Consider the following 17,060-nt stretch of genomic DNA (forward strand, 5'->3'; position numbering starts at 1 on the left):
CTGACAGTGGCCCCTATCACAACTCTTGACCAGCAGTTCCTGTTCCCAGATTCCTTGAGATTATACAGTTGGTTGTATGTAGGCATTAAATGAATTCATATTGGTATGATGCTTAGGAAAACTCCTTGCATATAGCAAACACTAATGTAAGTATTAGCTATTATTATTGCTGTTTTTGTTTTTGTCATCATGACAGGAAAGGTAGCAGAGTAAGGTAGAAGGGAGCCTGTAGTGGACAACTGGAGATTTGGGGGATAATTATCCCCACTCTTGGATAATCAAAACCAGGACTGCAGTGTGGAAGGTCCAGCCGTCAGTGACTAAGTCCATCAGCCAAGGCCAGCAGTAGAAGCTTTGCAAACACAGTCAAAACATGAATCTTGTCCAGGCAGAAAATAAAATCATCAAGAAAAAAGTAATTGTTTTCAGTGAGTCTTTATTAAAAAGTCATTCTGAGTAAATGATCACTTTCCCATTCTTGCAAATAATCCTTTTCATTGGAGTCTTGGGTGTCTCCCACTTTGATGCAATCAAGCCATTGGACTTACTGAAGAACATGTCTCATGTCAAATAGGTCATGGCTTGAGGAAGAGAAAGGGTAGGTCTGCAGAGGAGTAAGAAGAGTAGACCAGGTTGATGTGTGAGGGACAAAACAGTAAAGAGAATCATCCTATCTTGTTGCCCAGTTGCTCATAATGAGTCAACAAGTAGGCAGCCATCGTTAACTGGTGACAGAGTGAAAAGGAAATGGTAAATCAGGGAGGCTGGAGTGCTAGCACACCTGTGTGAAGTAAGCACTGGGACTCATTCCAGACACAACCACAAAAGGCTTTCAAGAGACACAGAGACGCTAAGGCACCCCTGAGATAGCTTGTGAAACGCTAGGTAAAATCCACCGTAAGCCTTCACTGCTAAAACTGAGACTGACAGGCAGGGTTCAATGGTATCAGCTACTTGAAAGCAAGAAATGTTAAAAATTTAGGGAACATGAGAACACAGGACCTGAGAGAAGATTTTGCCATTTTCATTAAAAGCATCGTGTCAGCTTGGTAATGCTTACAGACTTAGAAAAGCCACGCTGGGTTTCATAGGCCAGGGTTGTGAAGAAATCTATTCATTCGCTGAAACAACCACCTTTCTATATGTCCACTCAGCTTCTCTGTGTCTCAGTTTCTTCATCTGAATAGCAGCCGTGTTGTACACGATGTTATCTTTTCACATAGAATATTTAATTCATTCTCATAACACTTTGAGAGGTAGGTGTTATCATCTTTAATTAATAGATAAAATTGGGGCTCTGAGAGGTTGTTAGTCACTTCCCTAAAGTCACATAAACTGTCCTAAGTACACCAGACTCTCTATTTCAAGTTCTATCCTCTTTCTAGAATCCTACTGAAAACCAGAGATCAGCTCTCTGAGGCTTCTTTCAGCTCCAGAATTCCATGATTTTATGGGTTCTGTGTTTTTGAAAGCATGTCTGGTCCTTAATATTTTCCTCCCTTTATCCTGAAAGGGTTTAAATCATTGGAGGCAGATGACCCTCTCAAGCGGGGCTGTTTTTCCCTTTCCCCACCACTTCTTAATCCCTTTGTGTTCCAACCAGTTTAGAAGATCTGCAGGTGGGCCTGTTCCACTTAATGTTTAGATTGAGAGGCTTACCTCAGAAAAGAACCACAGAGCGTAAGTTAGCTTTGGGAAAGGATAATCCAGACAGCTGCTAACAAAAGTCAGGGGTAACTAGGGACAGTCTAGACCTCGTGGTCTTTTCTGGGTGAATGGGGAGTAGAGCAATCTGAATTTGCAAGTTCGATGAGATGATACTCCCTTACACCTGGGAAGAGGCCACCTCAATATCTTCCACATCCAGCAAGTCCTTCACATGGAAGGCAGATGAGCTCTGGAAAAAACAAACCATGTCTCTTCCTGACTGAAACATCTTCATAAGGTTTCAGCAACTTTTAGGAAAATCCAAAATCCCAAGCACAGCCTCCAAGCTCCTCCAGAACCTTACCCCTTGTTCTTTATTTTCCAGCCCTGACTCTCTCAACATCCTTATATTCACATTGTGCTGGAATTCCTGCTCTTCTTCTGACAAGTTGTTAGCTACTTGCTGTGGACTCCTCTCCATCATGTGAAATGCCCCAAGCCAGTAAGATCTAGACCAAAGCCATCTCCTCTATAAGCACCTCGAGTACTTGGCTCCTACTTTTGGTAAGATCAGCTACTTTGGATTATCATTCTATTTCTCTCCACCATGAGTTGTTTATTTTCTTGTCATGCTGCTGAGCTCACAAGAGGTGCTCAGTAAATGTTGGAGTAAATGTGTAAGTGTTAAGTCATTGTTCATGACAAAACATGTCAGGAGCGCAGCTGATATTTACACAGACTCCTCTCTTTTGAGTCATCTCAGCTGGTTCGGCTATGAATGTGTCTTGCCTCATCTAGTGTTGTACTGGGGGTAGCTGATTGATGCAATTTTAGAAGCTCTAGAAGCTCTCCTACAGTGAAGACCAAGGCATCTTACTTTTCTTGCACACGGTATGATACAGAGCACACAATGGACACTAGAAGGTGAGTAAGACATACATTTTACAACAGTGTATGAATTAACATGTGTATTGTTACAAAGACTCTGGGCCATATTTTCTCTCGAATGGTGATTTCTATGATGTCAAGGAGATACGAGGAATCCCACGAATTTTTCTACTTCCACATGCAGCTCAAGGAAAAAGCATGTAGCTTTGGTGTCATGCTAACCTGAGATTGAATCCTTCTCCACCAAGTATTGATATTAGTACAACCTCAGTCAACTTAGTCAATGGAGCTGAATGATGCAACCTACCTTATAAGGCTGTGGCAGTGAATGATTTGACATAGAGAAAGTAATTAGCACAGTGCCTGGTGCATATTAGCTGCTCAGCTCATTGTAGTATTTTTGTTTAAACCCCATCCTCCCTTCTTAATACGAAAACAAGACAGAATGAGAGACAAGGAAAATTATCCCTCTAAGATGCAGTTCAAAAAAGATCATTTAGATAAGGAGAGGAGACAAAATTGTCTACAGGTTCTATTTTAGAACAGGACATGGGTTCTCAATTCAGGAAAAATGTATTTTTTTTAAGTCATGTAGCTTATCTTGAGGCACATTTTTTTGGGTTTGTAAACATTAAAAATTTTTACCTTTATATTAAAAGCCAAGGTCAAACTATTTTCAGAGTACAGTGTTGGTTCCCTGAGTTATGGAGGGCTCTATGCTTAGTCTATGGCTCCATAAATATTAATGAAGGGTCTAGATACCAGATGCTAACGGCAGCGGTGCTGGGCTAGTTCTCATTCCTTATGCTTGCACCCAGAGGGGTTGGCTATGACTTCATGTTTAAAGAACTGAGCTTCATGATACAATATATCAGGAGATGTGATGTATGTCTTCCTGCTACTGAACAATGAACTCTATACAAACTCACAGCCATACACACATACACATATTTAAATCAGTAAAAACCAAACTGGCTGGATTTATACAACTGTTTATTTTGTGTCTGAGTTTAAGTTTTTCACTGGAACTACATTTTTTTGTTCTTAATCTGATTATTTTGCTAATGCCCAAAAAGCCTGTGGTAGCTTTTTCTGGGAAAAGCAGCTGCTTTCCCTAATTTCCCCCATCTTACTCCAAGGTTTCTCATACTTTTCAGTCACCGTAACTCTTTTCCCACTCCTCCCCCCATCCACACACGACACTCTCAGTTCACCTGTCTTCTGTTTTTTCATCTGACTGTGGAAGTGTTTCTTTAACAGTGATCTAAGAACCTTTGTATCTGCATGTGTCTTCCTAGGATATGCCTTCATATACACACAGACCTGAATAGATGTGCTGCCGGCTGCTGGTCAAGGGGTTGGGTACCATTTTCACACTGAGAGGGGATGAGCCGTCCTGTGCCTTCATCTTTCATTCACGATAAATACACTGGCCATAGGAATCATCGAGCTGTTTGGTAATTGAAACTCCAAAGCAAATCCAACACATATGCCTGCCCACACACTACCCCAAATTCATCATGCCCACACAACATCATTAGCTTGAAATTGCAAAATTATAACTGAAAATCACAAAGGAACTTAAAGAAATAACTGTTCACAATTTTACTCTTTAGCAGCAAGTAATAACTAAAACCCAGGAACCGTAAAAAGGACAACTGATTTGACAAAATAATCATCTGACTATAGCCTGACTTTTCCTTCTAAAAGAGTCTTACATGGTCATTAGATATTTTTTCTGTATCACGAAAAGGCAGGAAATAAATATATAAACACCCTTTAAAGAAATCCACTGTGGATGCATCCATGGGATTTATCACTAATATGACTTTCTAGAAGACAATATGAGAACATATATCCAAATTTCAAACGTTCATAATCTTCAAATCAGCAATTCTAGAAATTTATCTTAAAGATGTTATAAAAGTATACAAAGATGTATCCACAAGTACTTTTTAATAATGAAGAAAGAAACCGTATGATTAATACTAAGAAACCGTTTGAGAGAATGCTGTAGGACATAGTTATGGGCATGGGAATTTGAACATGTTATGTTTCTAAATGAAAAAAGGAGGTTTTTGAAAGAACATACGTATGTTTGTTTGTGCTTGTGTGTATTTGTGTGTACACACGCATAGAAAAAATATCTAGAAAGATATTTTTCAAAGTAAAGGAGTTATTATTGGTGGTAAGGTAAAGGTTATTTTTACTTACTTCTCTATACCTCTTTGCATTGTACATGCAAATTGTACTTTGCATTGTACATTCTCTGCTTTGCAAGAGAATGAAAGTAAAACTATTAAATTTGGGGAGGGGAGAGGAAATACATAACATTAGGGGACATACCAATATTAATGCCAAATTGACATGGTTAAAGTCCACTGTCAAAATGTATACCACAGAATCTCAGAAGCCAAGTACAGTTATTGAAAATCCCCTCTGTGCTCACCCAAGCCCAGTTATGTGGTGAAGACTAGGGGCAACCATGACTGTAGAAAAGACCTGGAGCTTTCCCAACGGTGTCACACCACACACAGCCTTGTCTCCTTAGTGATTTAATATTTGCCACCTCCCCCTGCCTTCCCCAATACTCATGGACAGGCTGCTGGCAATCGATGGTCTCTCTATTGCCAGAAAGATAAGCTGAGCTGTCAGGGGAGTGGAGGTGACAGTGAAGAGGGGTGTGTCCTGCGAGGCAGATGACATCCAGAAAAGCATGCCTACAGACGACATGCCTACCAAATCCAGAAGTGCACTTGCTCATTAGGACACAACCAGGCGAAACGTTCGATACAGGTTATTTAGCATCCATCGCAAAAAGTGAAACAGGTGCAGAAAAAATACCCAGCCTTTATTTTCTTCTCCTTTCTTTTTCCTCTCTCTCTCTCTCTCTCTGCCTCCCTGTCTCTCTTCCTCCCTTCCTCTCCTCATCTCTCTCAAGTTTCAGACATGTCTTATAACCTTTCATATGGGCCAAGCCATCCCTGGAGAGAGATGTTAAACCATTCTGAGTGGCAGCCTGTCATATTTAAATTTAAAAATTATAAGATAAATAAGTGCTAGGGTTGTAATGTACAATATGATAAATAGAACTAACACTGCCATATGTTATATATGAAAATTGTTAAGAAAGTAAATCCTAAGAGTTCTCGTCACAAGGAAAAAGAATATTTTTTCTATTTCTTTAATTTCGTATCTATATGAGATGATAGATGTTCACTAACTTATTGTGATAAACATTTCATGATGTATGTAGGTCAAATCATTATGTTGTACATGTTAAACTTATACAGTGCAGTATGTCAATTATATCTCAATAAAACTGAAAGATAGATAGATAGATAGATAGGTGTGAAAACAAACAAAAAATGTTTCCCTTTCCACCTTGCATCCTGGTCCTGGAGATGGAGTAAGTCCGTTTTGCACACTCTTGACCAGCTTGACCATCCAGTCCGTTCCTCGCAACACTTCTGCAAGCATCTCCAATCTGATGTGCTGCCTTATTTCCAACCTGACTTGAGCTCAGACACTCCACCAGGGCATATGATGGGCCAGTTAAAGCTGTACCCCAAGCAGAGACAGAGCATGTAGATTTTGTTTAAAAGAACACATGGCGATCCATTCAAGAGGAAATGTTGTCATCCTGGTCAGGTCTGGATCAAATCTGTGTTGGAGGACATGAAAGGAGACCTGACTACAACACATCACCATGCTAATGTACCCTAGTCGGGTACACCGCTATTTCTTGCCATTTTCTTTTTTCTCATATGAAGGTTGCCATCATTTCACACACATTTGGCAGTGATAAAGGTAGTTCCGTTACTAACCGTCTGGTAGGGGTTGGGGAGCAAGCATTTTATAACTGGGTTTCGACAACTTTGAATATACTTGCTTAGATCTCTCTCCATCCTAACTCTATCCTCTTTACATGACTTTTCTTCTTTAAATATAAATATGATGTCTTTCTCTGTGACACACAAACACACAAGTTCTGCACAAGTAGCCAGCGGATTGGAGACTCTGCTGCCCCATCCACAGTTGAATTTTAAAAATGGAATTAGGAAACTCAAACCATGATTCTCTCAAAGCAATTTGGAGATGAGCCATCACCAGACTGATGGGATGTAGGTGAAGCAACAACTCACTCTAAATGTTAGAAACCAGAAGTGGGGGAAAGACCCTGCAGCCCCAAGGCTCTGGAATTTCCATCACTCACTGATCCTGAGAAGTCCAGCCCACTCACTTTCAGACCTGGAACATGATGGCCAGTTCAAGGAGAGACCAAGGCTTGTAGTGCCTTTAAGTTTGTTGTGGCTGTTGTTTATGTGTTTTAAACGATATAGTTCTTAATGAGGTTATTTAGTGAAATGTTCATCTCCCTCTATGTTATTGCCATGTCACTCAATGGTGAAAGGGAAACAATCAAATATGCAGTAACTAAATATGCTGCTGGATTTTACAGACTTTCTCCCCTCCTTTCAGAAGGATTCTGTTACTTTCACCTCTCAGGTATGTTACAATGTGTGAGAAAGAAAAAAGGCGTAAGAACAAATAGCATTTACAACCAGCCAATCAAGCAATAGTAATTGGCAACATCATTCACAGATATTCACCTGCAGTGCTAAGCCACATAGAAATGAGTGAGATTAGTTCCATTTCAGTTACAATAACAACAGGAACCAGGCCCACATGTGTTTATCTTAGTGGAGACAGGGGACAAACGGCAAAGGAAGTCTAAATTCAATGATCAGACAGGAATAAAGCCCTCCTCCCCAAAATCAAAATGAGATAATTGCCAGGGGCAGCTTGCCTTGGGTTCTGAGAGTTAGGAAGCAAATATATTTGCAGAAAGAGCCATAGGGAAGCAAAACGAAAATAAATTGCTCCAGTTCTAGGCATTCTTTGACTCTTTCGGGCACTGGCTCTTTTTTACACAATCCTCAGAAGAATGGATGGTTCAGAAACAAAACAAAACAAAATAGAACATGTAAGGGACCATATCTGCATGGCCCTGAGTGAAAAAATTCAGGCTTCCCAAACTTGTGTCTATGGCGTAATAAAGGTTTTAAAATCTACCTTGCTATATTTCTAGTTCTTTTTCTCTACAACTGGGTCAAAACACAAAGAACACAAGTTGTAATAGAATTTTCTAAATTAATACTACACTGGAAAATAGAAATCAATGTTGGGAACTAAGAAAAACAAAAAAAGGAATGTCTATTTAGCTTCTATGCCACCCTGAAAACAAGCAACCCTGAAGAGATCTGTTCACTTGGATCTGATCTGAGAATTTGCAATTTACCTTTCCTTACCTCTGCCAAGTTAGTCCCACCCCTTCCTTCTACTCCCACTCATGGGCCCTTTATGATTTCCTCCCTCCTTTACATCTAAATGCAGAAGTGAAGTGTGAAAAGCTGTTTAAGTACTTAACTTACTGAGAAAGGAAACTAGCTGGCCATTTTTCATATTCCATGATATTAAAATAATTCATCTGAGTTTGCACTAATGACAGTAAATCTCTCGTGCTGACAAGCTGTGGTCAATTATCCTTTCTACAGCCTTTTAAAGCCGAAGCACTAGGAAATGTGTCAGTGTTGGAAACTCATGGCTTGCTAATTCAAACGAAGCAGCTAACCAGCCTGAGCAGCTCTCTCCACAGTGTACCACCAGGGTCCTTGCCCCCAAACAGCTCTCCTAGGGGCTTGCAAGTGCTGGGGCACTTCCGCTGCAATTTACATGTATGGGGGAAACGGTTTAAATAAAGTGGTGTGTTATTTATCTCTATAATGATGAGTTTAACAGCCACAATTAGGAAGGAAATTCTACAAGCCTGAACTCCAGTTACTTATTACTGCCACTGAAAGTCAATTAAAGTATCTAAGTAATTACAGGGATTGCGATCATCTGTCATCTGGTAAATCATATTAGAGGGAAGAGGCTCTTGGTTTGCTTTGAAAGTGTGTGACCTAGTCTCCATCATGTTTTCGGACAAGGGAGTGTGTGAGGGGGCATGCCCCCCACATCTGTGGATCTGTTCACCTGGGAGAGCAACAGAAGTGTTCACTGGATTTCCATCCAACCTCAGCAGCCGAGCGAAGAAGCAAGAGTCATCCAGGAGGTGGGTGGGAGGTGCCCACTTTGCCAGATAAGCCACCCAAGGACATTGCTCTTCAACTCAGGAGCCTCTAGTGGCACCTTGTTCCTTCTGGAGCTCCTACTATACCAGGTCCTTGTTCCTTTGCCCACTGCAAGGCCACCAGCTCCCTGACTACCTCCCAGTGCCTTCTTTAGTCATCCTGGTGAGCTCTCTGTCTCATAAACGTTATCATCATGATTTAAACGACTTCTGTGCTTTTTCTCAGACTGTTACTTAAGATGCATTCCTTCCCTCTCTTCTGTCTATCAAAACCGTCTTCACCCTTCAAGGCCCAGCCAGAGTCCTGACCTCTCCCTGATGCGGATCCAATACCAGACCTCTCCTTCTATGAGTTGCCTGTGGAATTCCAAATTTATTGCTCAGTGGTTCTCAGATTGTGAACACTAGCAGGGGCTACATCTTAAGTTTCCGCTTCCTACCCAGCATCTGGGATACATTTACACCCCCAATGTGGTAACCTCCTGATCCTTGATTTCTGTGGTTGCTGTAGTTTAGTCTCATGTTTGGTGAAATGTCTTGATCAGACCTAGCTGGTATTCCTTCATTTATTCACACCTTCCTTCCTTCAGCAGCATGTTTTGAATGGCTTACTTAGAGCAGGACACCAGAACCATGGCTTCTAAGTTTGAATCCAGTGCTTCCTCTCCAACCATAACGCCCTGATGGGAAACTGTTTGCTCACACCACCGTGCACAAGTCAAGGAGTGTCTCAGTGCTCATCATTCCTTCGCCGGCCAACGCTTGCAGGGAAATCATCATAAAAGCACATGGAAATATAGAAAGAATGAGCTCCATCTCCCCTGTGGTTCCACACTGCTCTCCTCAGAGCATTCTCAGTCCGAGCCAGGAGACAAAGAGAAGAAAATGTTTTTAAATGACCTTCCACATGACTTCAGGGCTTACACAGGGTTCAAGTGTGGTGCAAGGGATGGGCAAAACTCAGGTCAGCCAGCTATGCTAGGGTCAGCCAGACATTGGGGTCGACTGGCCATGCTTGGGTTGAATCAAGAACACCTTGCTGTTCTTCACATCCCAAGACAGATATTGGAATTTTAACTTTCCTTTTTGCAACCTCTTTATGTTTTGAAAATTCATTTCATCTTGGAGTGAGACTTCCCAGAAGATCTCTTTTCCAATTCTCCCCTTTCATAGCATGTCCTTTGGTAGCCCCTGTTCTTCACCTGTGGTGTTTAGACTTCATATTTCCACTAGCATTTGCCCCCAACATGTTGTTTGTGTAAAAAAAAATATTCTGCATGAGTCCAAGGAAACTGACCAGGAAGAAACATGAAATCCAACTGATGGGAAAATCTACAAAATGTTTTCTTTAAAGCTTCTCACTATTTTCTGCAGGAAATATTGCCCATAACAAAGCAGTGAAAATAGAATTGAAAATAAAGGCAAGACTGACAAGTTCAACAACATCGGACCATATCAAAGGACTGCTGAAAACCCTTCAATGGCTCGAGCTCTCTGATAGTAGCTGGTGTATTACAGTGAAACTACTGTACCTGCATCTAACACCCACACCACCAACATGTAGAGCCTAAGTTCAGTACAGGCCAGGATTGTGCTGTGTGTCTCCCTGGTGGCTAGCACGGTGCCTGGCACACAGTATGCCCTCAGTAAATATTTATACAGTGAATATTTGGTCACCATTTGGTTATATAAATACCATGTGTTAGGTGTGGAGGTTTTTTTTTTTTAATTAATAGCTACTTTATTTATTTATTTAGCTGTGTTGGGTCTTTGTTTCATGCGAGGGCTTTCTCTAGCTGTGGCAAGTGGGGGCCACTCTTCATCGCGGTGCGCGGGCCTCTCAGTATCGCGGCCCCTCCCGTTGCGGGGCACAGGCTCCAGACGCGCAGGCTCAGCAGTTGTGGCTCACGGGCCCAGTTGCTCTGTGGCATGTGAGATCTTCCCAGACCAGGGCACGAACCCGTTTCCCCTGCATTAGCAGGCAGATTTTCAACCACTGCGCCACCAGGGAAGCCCAGGTGTGGAGGTTTTAAAGTACTAAGATACACGGTTCTCATCTTTAAGAAGTTCAAACCCTGGCACTGTGATTCTCAAGCTTGAGTGAGCATCCGAATTGCTCAGGAAGCTCTAAAAGTACAGATTTCCAGGCCTTACCCCCCAGAGATTCTAATTCAGTAAGACTGGGTAGGGACCCAGAATTCTATACTTTCAATAAGCCTCCAGACATCTCTGATGATCAGCCAGACTGGGAACTCTTGGACTAGTGGGTGGTAATAAAAGCCTTGTTTTTACATTTCTTTTCCCAAATATGAAGTATTTTCATACCCCTCCTCTCACTTGATTCTTACTCTCTGAGCGAGGTAGAAACCCTGCAGTTTATGAGTGAGGACATGAAGTGCAGAGAGGTCACATGGTTGGCGAAGTCAGAATCTGGATTTGAACCCAGGATTTCCATCCACAAGCTCAGCACTGTTTCCTTCTCACTCCCTCCCTCTTGAGAGTGATGACCCAGGTTAGCTCTGTTGGGTAAAGAGCAACAAACCATATGGGTCATCGTTAAATGGACAGCCAGTATATTCAGGTCTCTCTCCTAGGTTCTTTGGGAAAGACAGAGTGAGAGGAAAATATTGCCTTCTTCACCTGCCCCACCCCCCATCCTCCACCCTTCGCCTTGGAGAATCACATTGGGAAAAAGAATTGACTATGGAGACAGGCTCTCTCAGTGATGCCTAGTAATGAAGGTTATTTCCTTATAGGTATGTTTTACCTAGAAAATAAATCAACTGAGAAAGTCAATCCTACTGGGTGGAATAAGCTCAGTTCACACTCCGCAAGGTCCCTTGACAGGGACCACATGATGAACTAGGCAGCAAACCAAATGCAATCCTTTACCTGAATGTGGCTCATGAACCCAGTCCTCTTGCTTCCCTCTGGATTGTTACCTAGCTCACCTTGCTTCACTCTTCTACCTGTGGTGTGGTTTAGATAAGTCATTAAAGGATTTATTTCATTATTATCATATAATCCAACATGACATTAACAGTGCATTTGACAGCAGATAGATGAAAATTACAGCTTCCTTTCTGGATTAGTAACACAACAAGTTTCATTTTGAAATGACAAGCTGTGAGAGAGCAGTGTCAGCAAAAGTTCCCTCCATTTTCCATGGAGGTACAGGGCCTGAAGCTTTTCCCTGCCACATCCCTGACAAGAAAAGGCCAGGGGTTCAATAGTGTGGATGCTGAGCTATCCCATCATTCAAGGATGTGGACCCTTCAGGCTGTGTCTGAGAGTGAAACAAGCCTCTGTGAAGCATACAGAGGGCTTGTGTTGACCACAGAAAACAAGGGAGTGGGTATGGGGAGACAAGTCACTAGAAAAATAAGCAGAAACAAATGATCTCCTTTAAATTCTGCTTGGAAGTGTTTCTGGGTGGAGGAGCTTCTCATGAAGGTCTTTTGGTTTTTCTACTCAGAGACAACTTTCTTTCATGTGCTGGCACCAAGTATTACCTGAGGAAGTTTGGGAAGGGAGATAGAAAAGGAAAAGGCTGACAATTTGCCTAGCCATTTATCAGAGCATAGGTACTCAAGCAAAATAACCAATGGCCCTTATTTCCTTACACTTACAATTGGAAATTAACAACTCTGAAAGGGCAGTTTTGAAGAAGGCTGCATTCTGTGATGGTTCTTCCTTTAGCATCTCCTGGGTTGGGATTTTCCAGCTTCAGCATACTAAAATCAGATCTCACTGGGTCGATTGAATTATACACACAAATATACAAATTCAGGACACCTTTTAAGTAATCAGTTTGAGACACTGATCCTTGATGGGAACCCTTCTCCTTTTAAATTGAGCTTTACAGCCAATGGTATGTTTATTTTAACCACAAGATATGTATCTACTGACTCTATTATTGCATAGCCCAGAGGAAGGTGCCACTAGGACACAATCTCATTCTAGCAGTGGCAGCAAAGCTGGCTGGGGAACAGAGCCTGAAGGGGTCTAGGATAACTGAGGCAGAAGAACTGATAAGTGACCTGGAAGATAAGAGAGTGGTAATAACTACCACAGAGAAGAATAAAGAAAAAGGAATGAAAAGAACTGAGGACAGCCCCAGAGACCTCTAGGATAATATTATACACACCAACATTTGAATTATAGGGATCCTAGAAGAAGAAGAGAAAAAGAAAGGGACTGAGAAAATATTTGAAGAGATTATAGTTGAAAACTTCCCTAATATGGCAAAGGAAATAGTCAATCAAGTCCAGGAAGTGCAGAGAGTCCAGTACAGGATAAATCCAAGGAGAAACACCCGAAGACACATATTAATCAAACTATTAAAAATTTTAATAGTTTAATAAAATTTTAATATCAGTTAAATATCAAAAATTAAATACAAAGAAAAAATATTAAAAGCAGCAAGAGAAAAGCAACAAATAACATACAAGGGAATCCCCATAAGGTTAACAGCTGATCTTTCAGCAGAAACTATACAAGTCAGAAGGGAGTGGCAGGACATATTTTAAATGATGAAAAGGAAAAACCTACAACCAAGATTACTCTTCCCAGCAGGGATCTCATTCAGTTTGACAGACAAATTAAAATCCTTATAGACAAGCAAAAGCTAAGAGAATTCAGCACAACCAAACCAGCTTTACAACAAATGCTAAAGGAACTTCTCTAGGCAGGAAGCACAAGAGAAGGAAAAGACCTACAATAACAAACCTAAAACAATTAAGAAAATGGGAATAGGAACATACATATCGATAATTACCTTGAATGTAAATGGATTAAATGCTCCCACCAAAAGACACAGGCTGGCTGAATGGATACAAAAACAAGACCCATATATATGCTGTCTACAAGAGACCCACTTCAGACCTAGAGACACATACAGACTGAAAGTGAGGGGATGGAAAAAGATATTCCATGCAAATGGAAATCAAAAGAAAGCTGGAGTAGCAATTCTCATATCAGACAAAATAGACTTTAAACTAAAGACTATTACAAGAGACAAAGAAGGACACTATATAATGATCAAGGGATCAATCCAAGAGGAAGGTATAACAATTGTAAATATTTATGCACCCAACATAGGAGCACCTCAATACATAAGGCAAATACTAACAGCCATAAAAGGGGAAATCGACAGCAACACAATCATAGTAGGGGACTTTAACATCCCACTTTCACCAATGGACAGATCATCCAAAGTGAAAATAAATAAGGAAACACAAGCTTTAAATGATAAAAGGTGGACTTAATTGATATTTATAGAACATTCCATCCAGAAACAACAGAATACACTTTCTTCTCAAGTGCTCAAGGAGCATTCTCCAGGATAGATCATATCTTGAGTCACAAATAAAGCCTTGGTAAAGTTAAGAAAATTGAAATCATATCAAGTATCTTTTCCAACCACAACGCTATGTACCTAGATATTAATTACAGGAAAAATCTGTAAAAAAACAAACACATGGAGGCTAAACAATACACTACTAAATAAGAGATCACTGAAGAAATCAAAGAAGAAATCCAAAAATACCTAGAGACAAATGACAATGAAAACACAATGACCCAAAACCTATGGGATGCAGCAAAAGCAGTTCTAAGAGGGAAGTTTATAGCAATACAATCCTAACTCAAGAAACAACTCAAATAAAAAACCTAACCTTACACCTAAAGCAATTAGAGAAAAGAAGAACAAAAAAAACCCCAAAGTTAGGAGAAGGAAAGAAATCATAAAGATAAGATCAGAAATAAATGAAAACAAAATGAAGGAAATGATAGCAAAGATCAATAAAACTAAAAGCTGGTTCTTTGAGAAGATAAATAAAATTGGTAAACCATTAGCCAGACTCATCAAGAAAAAAAGGGAGAAGACTCAAATCAATAGAATTAGAAATGAAAAAGGAGAAGTCACAACTGACACTGCAGAAATACAAAGGATCATGAAAGATTAATAATACAAACAACCATATCCCAATAAAATGGACAACCTGGAAGAAATGGACAAATTCTTAGAAAAGCACAACCACCCGAGATTGAACCAGGAAGAAGCAGAAAATATAAACAGACCAATCACAAGCACTGAAATTGAAACTGTGATTAAAAATCTTCCAACAAACAAAAGCCCAGGACAGATGGCTTCACCGGTGAATTCTATCAACATTTAGAGAAGAGGTAACACCTATCCTTCTCAAACTCTTCCAAAATATAGCAGAGGGAGGAACACTCCCAAACTCATTCTATGAGGTCACCATCACCCTAATACCAAAACCAGACAAAGATGCCACAAAAAAAGAAAACTACAGGCCAATATCACTGATCAACATAGATGCAAAAATCCTCAACAAAATACTAGCAAACAGAATTCAACAGCATATTAAAAGGATCAAACAGCCTGATCAAGTGGGGTTTATCCCAGGAATGCAAGGATTCTTCAGTATACACAAATCAATCAACGTGATAAACCATATTAACAAATTGAAGGAGAAAAATCATATGATCACCTCAATAGATGCAGAGAAAGGTTTTGACAAAATTCGACACCCATTTATGATACTACTCCAGAAAGTAGGCATAGAGGGAACTTACCTCAACATAATAAAGGCCATATATGACAAACCCCCAGCCAACATCATTCTCAATGGTGAAAAACTGAAACCATTTCCAAAAGTTTTCCAAAAACTACGATCAAGAACAAGACAAGGTTGCCCACTCTCACCACTATTACTCAACATAGTTTTGGAAGTTATAGCCACAGCAATCAGAGAAGAAAAAGAAATAAAAGGAATCCAAATCGCAAAAGAAGAAGTAAAACTGTCACTGTTTGCAGATGACATGATACTATACATAGAGAATCCTAAAGATGCTACCAGAAAACTACTAGAGCTAATCAATGAATTTGGTAAAGTAGCAAGATACAATATTAATGCACAGAAATCTCTTGCATTCCTATACACTAATAATGAAAAATCTGACAGAGAAATTAAGGAAACACTCCCATTTACCACTGCAACAAAAGAATAAAATACCTAGGAATAAACCTACCTAAGGAGACAAAAGACCTGTATGCAGAAAACTATAAGACACTGATGGAAGAAATTAAAGATGATACAAACAGATGGAGAGGTATACCATGTTCTTATAGATTGGAAGAATCAACATTGTGAAAATGACTATACTATGCAAAACAATCTACAGATTCAATGCAATCCCTATCAAACTACCAATGGCATTTTTCACAGAACTAGAACAAAAAATTTCACAATTTGTATGGAAACACAAAAGACCCTGAATAGCCAAAGCAATCTTGAGAAAGAAAAACGGAGCTGGAGGATTCAGGCTCACTTATTTCAGAGTACACTACAAGGCTACAGTAATTAAGACATTATGGTACTGGCACAAATACAGAAATATATATCAATGGAACAGGATAGAAAGCCCAGAGATAAACCCATGCACATATGGTCACCTTATCTTTGATAAAGGAGGCAAGAATATACAATGGAGAAAAGACAGCCTCTTCAATAAGTGGTGCTGGGAAAACTGGACAGCTACATGTAAAAGAATGAAATTAGAACACTTCCTAACAGCATACACAAAAATAAACTCAAAATGGATTAAAGACCTAAATGTAAGGCCAGACACTATAAAACTCTTAGAGGAAAACATAGGCAGAACACTCTATGACATAAATCACAGCAAGATTCTTTTTGACCCACCTCCAAGAGAAATGGAAATAAAAACAAAAATAAATAGGACCTAATGAAACTTAAAAGCTTCTGCACAGCAAAGGAAACCATAAACAAGACGAAAAGACAACCCTCAGAATGGGAGAAAATATTTGCAAATGAAGCAACTGGCAAAGGATTAATCTCCAAAATTTACAAGCAGCCCATGCAGCTCAATATCAAAAAACAAACAACCCAATCCAAAAATGGGCAGAAGATCTAAATAGACATTTTTCCAAAGATAATATACAGATTGCCAACAAACACATGAAAGGATGCTGAACATCACTAATCATTAGAGAAATGCAAATCAAAACTACAATGAGATATCATCTCACACCGGTCAGAATGGCCATCATCAAAACATCTATAAACAATAAATGCTGGAGAGGGTGTGGAGAAAAGGGAACCCTCTTGCACTGTTGCTGGGAATGTAAATTGATACAGCCACTATGGAGAACAGTATGGAGGTTCCTTAAAAAACTAAAAATAGAACTACCATACGACCCAGCAATCCCACTACTGGGCACCCTGAGAAAACCATAATTCAAAAAGAGACATGTACCACAATGTTCATTGCAGCTCTATTTACAATAGCCAGGACATGGAAGCAACCTATGTGTCCATCGACAGATGAATGGATAAAGAAG

At 40.1% G+C, this 17,060-nt stretch overlaps 1 protein-coding gene and 1 long non-coding RNA gene across 2 annotated transcripts in view; both read left to right on the top strand.

Moving 5' to 3' along the window:
• The window catches only part of LOC309631734 (uncharacterized protein), a 492,832-nt gene that overhangs the window by 372,932 nt on the left and 102,840 nt on the right, over positions 1 to 17,060 (top strand). Inside the window, exon 9 of the mRNA XM_082398597.1 lies at positions 2,033 to 2,211. The gene's annotated coding sequence lies outside the window, so the exon portion shown is untranslated. The remainder of the gene's footprint in view (positions 1 to 2,032; positions 2,212 to 17,060) is intronic.
• Positions 2,457 to 16,742, top strand: LOC309631825. Its single transcript, XR_014246586.1, has 2 exons — positions 2,457 to 10,377; positions 10,690 to 16,742. It is a non-coding gene; the product is annotated as an uncharacterized lncRNA (long non-coding RNA).

Source organism: Balaenoptera borealis (assembly GCF_965194805.1).
Source record: "Balaenoptera borealis genome assembly, chromosome: 7".
Classification (NCBI taxonomy): Eukaryota; Metazoa; Chordata; class Mammalia; order Artiodactyla; family Balaenopteridae; genus Balaenoptera; species Balaenoptera borealis.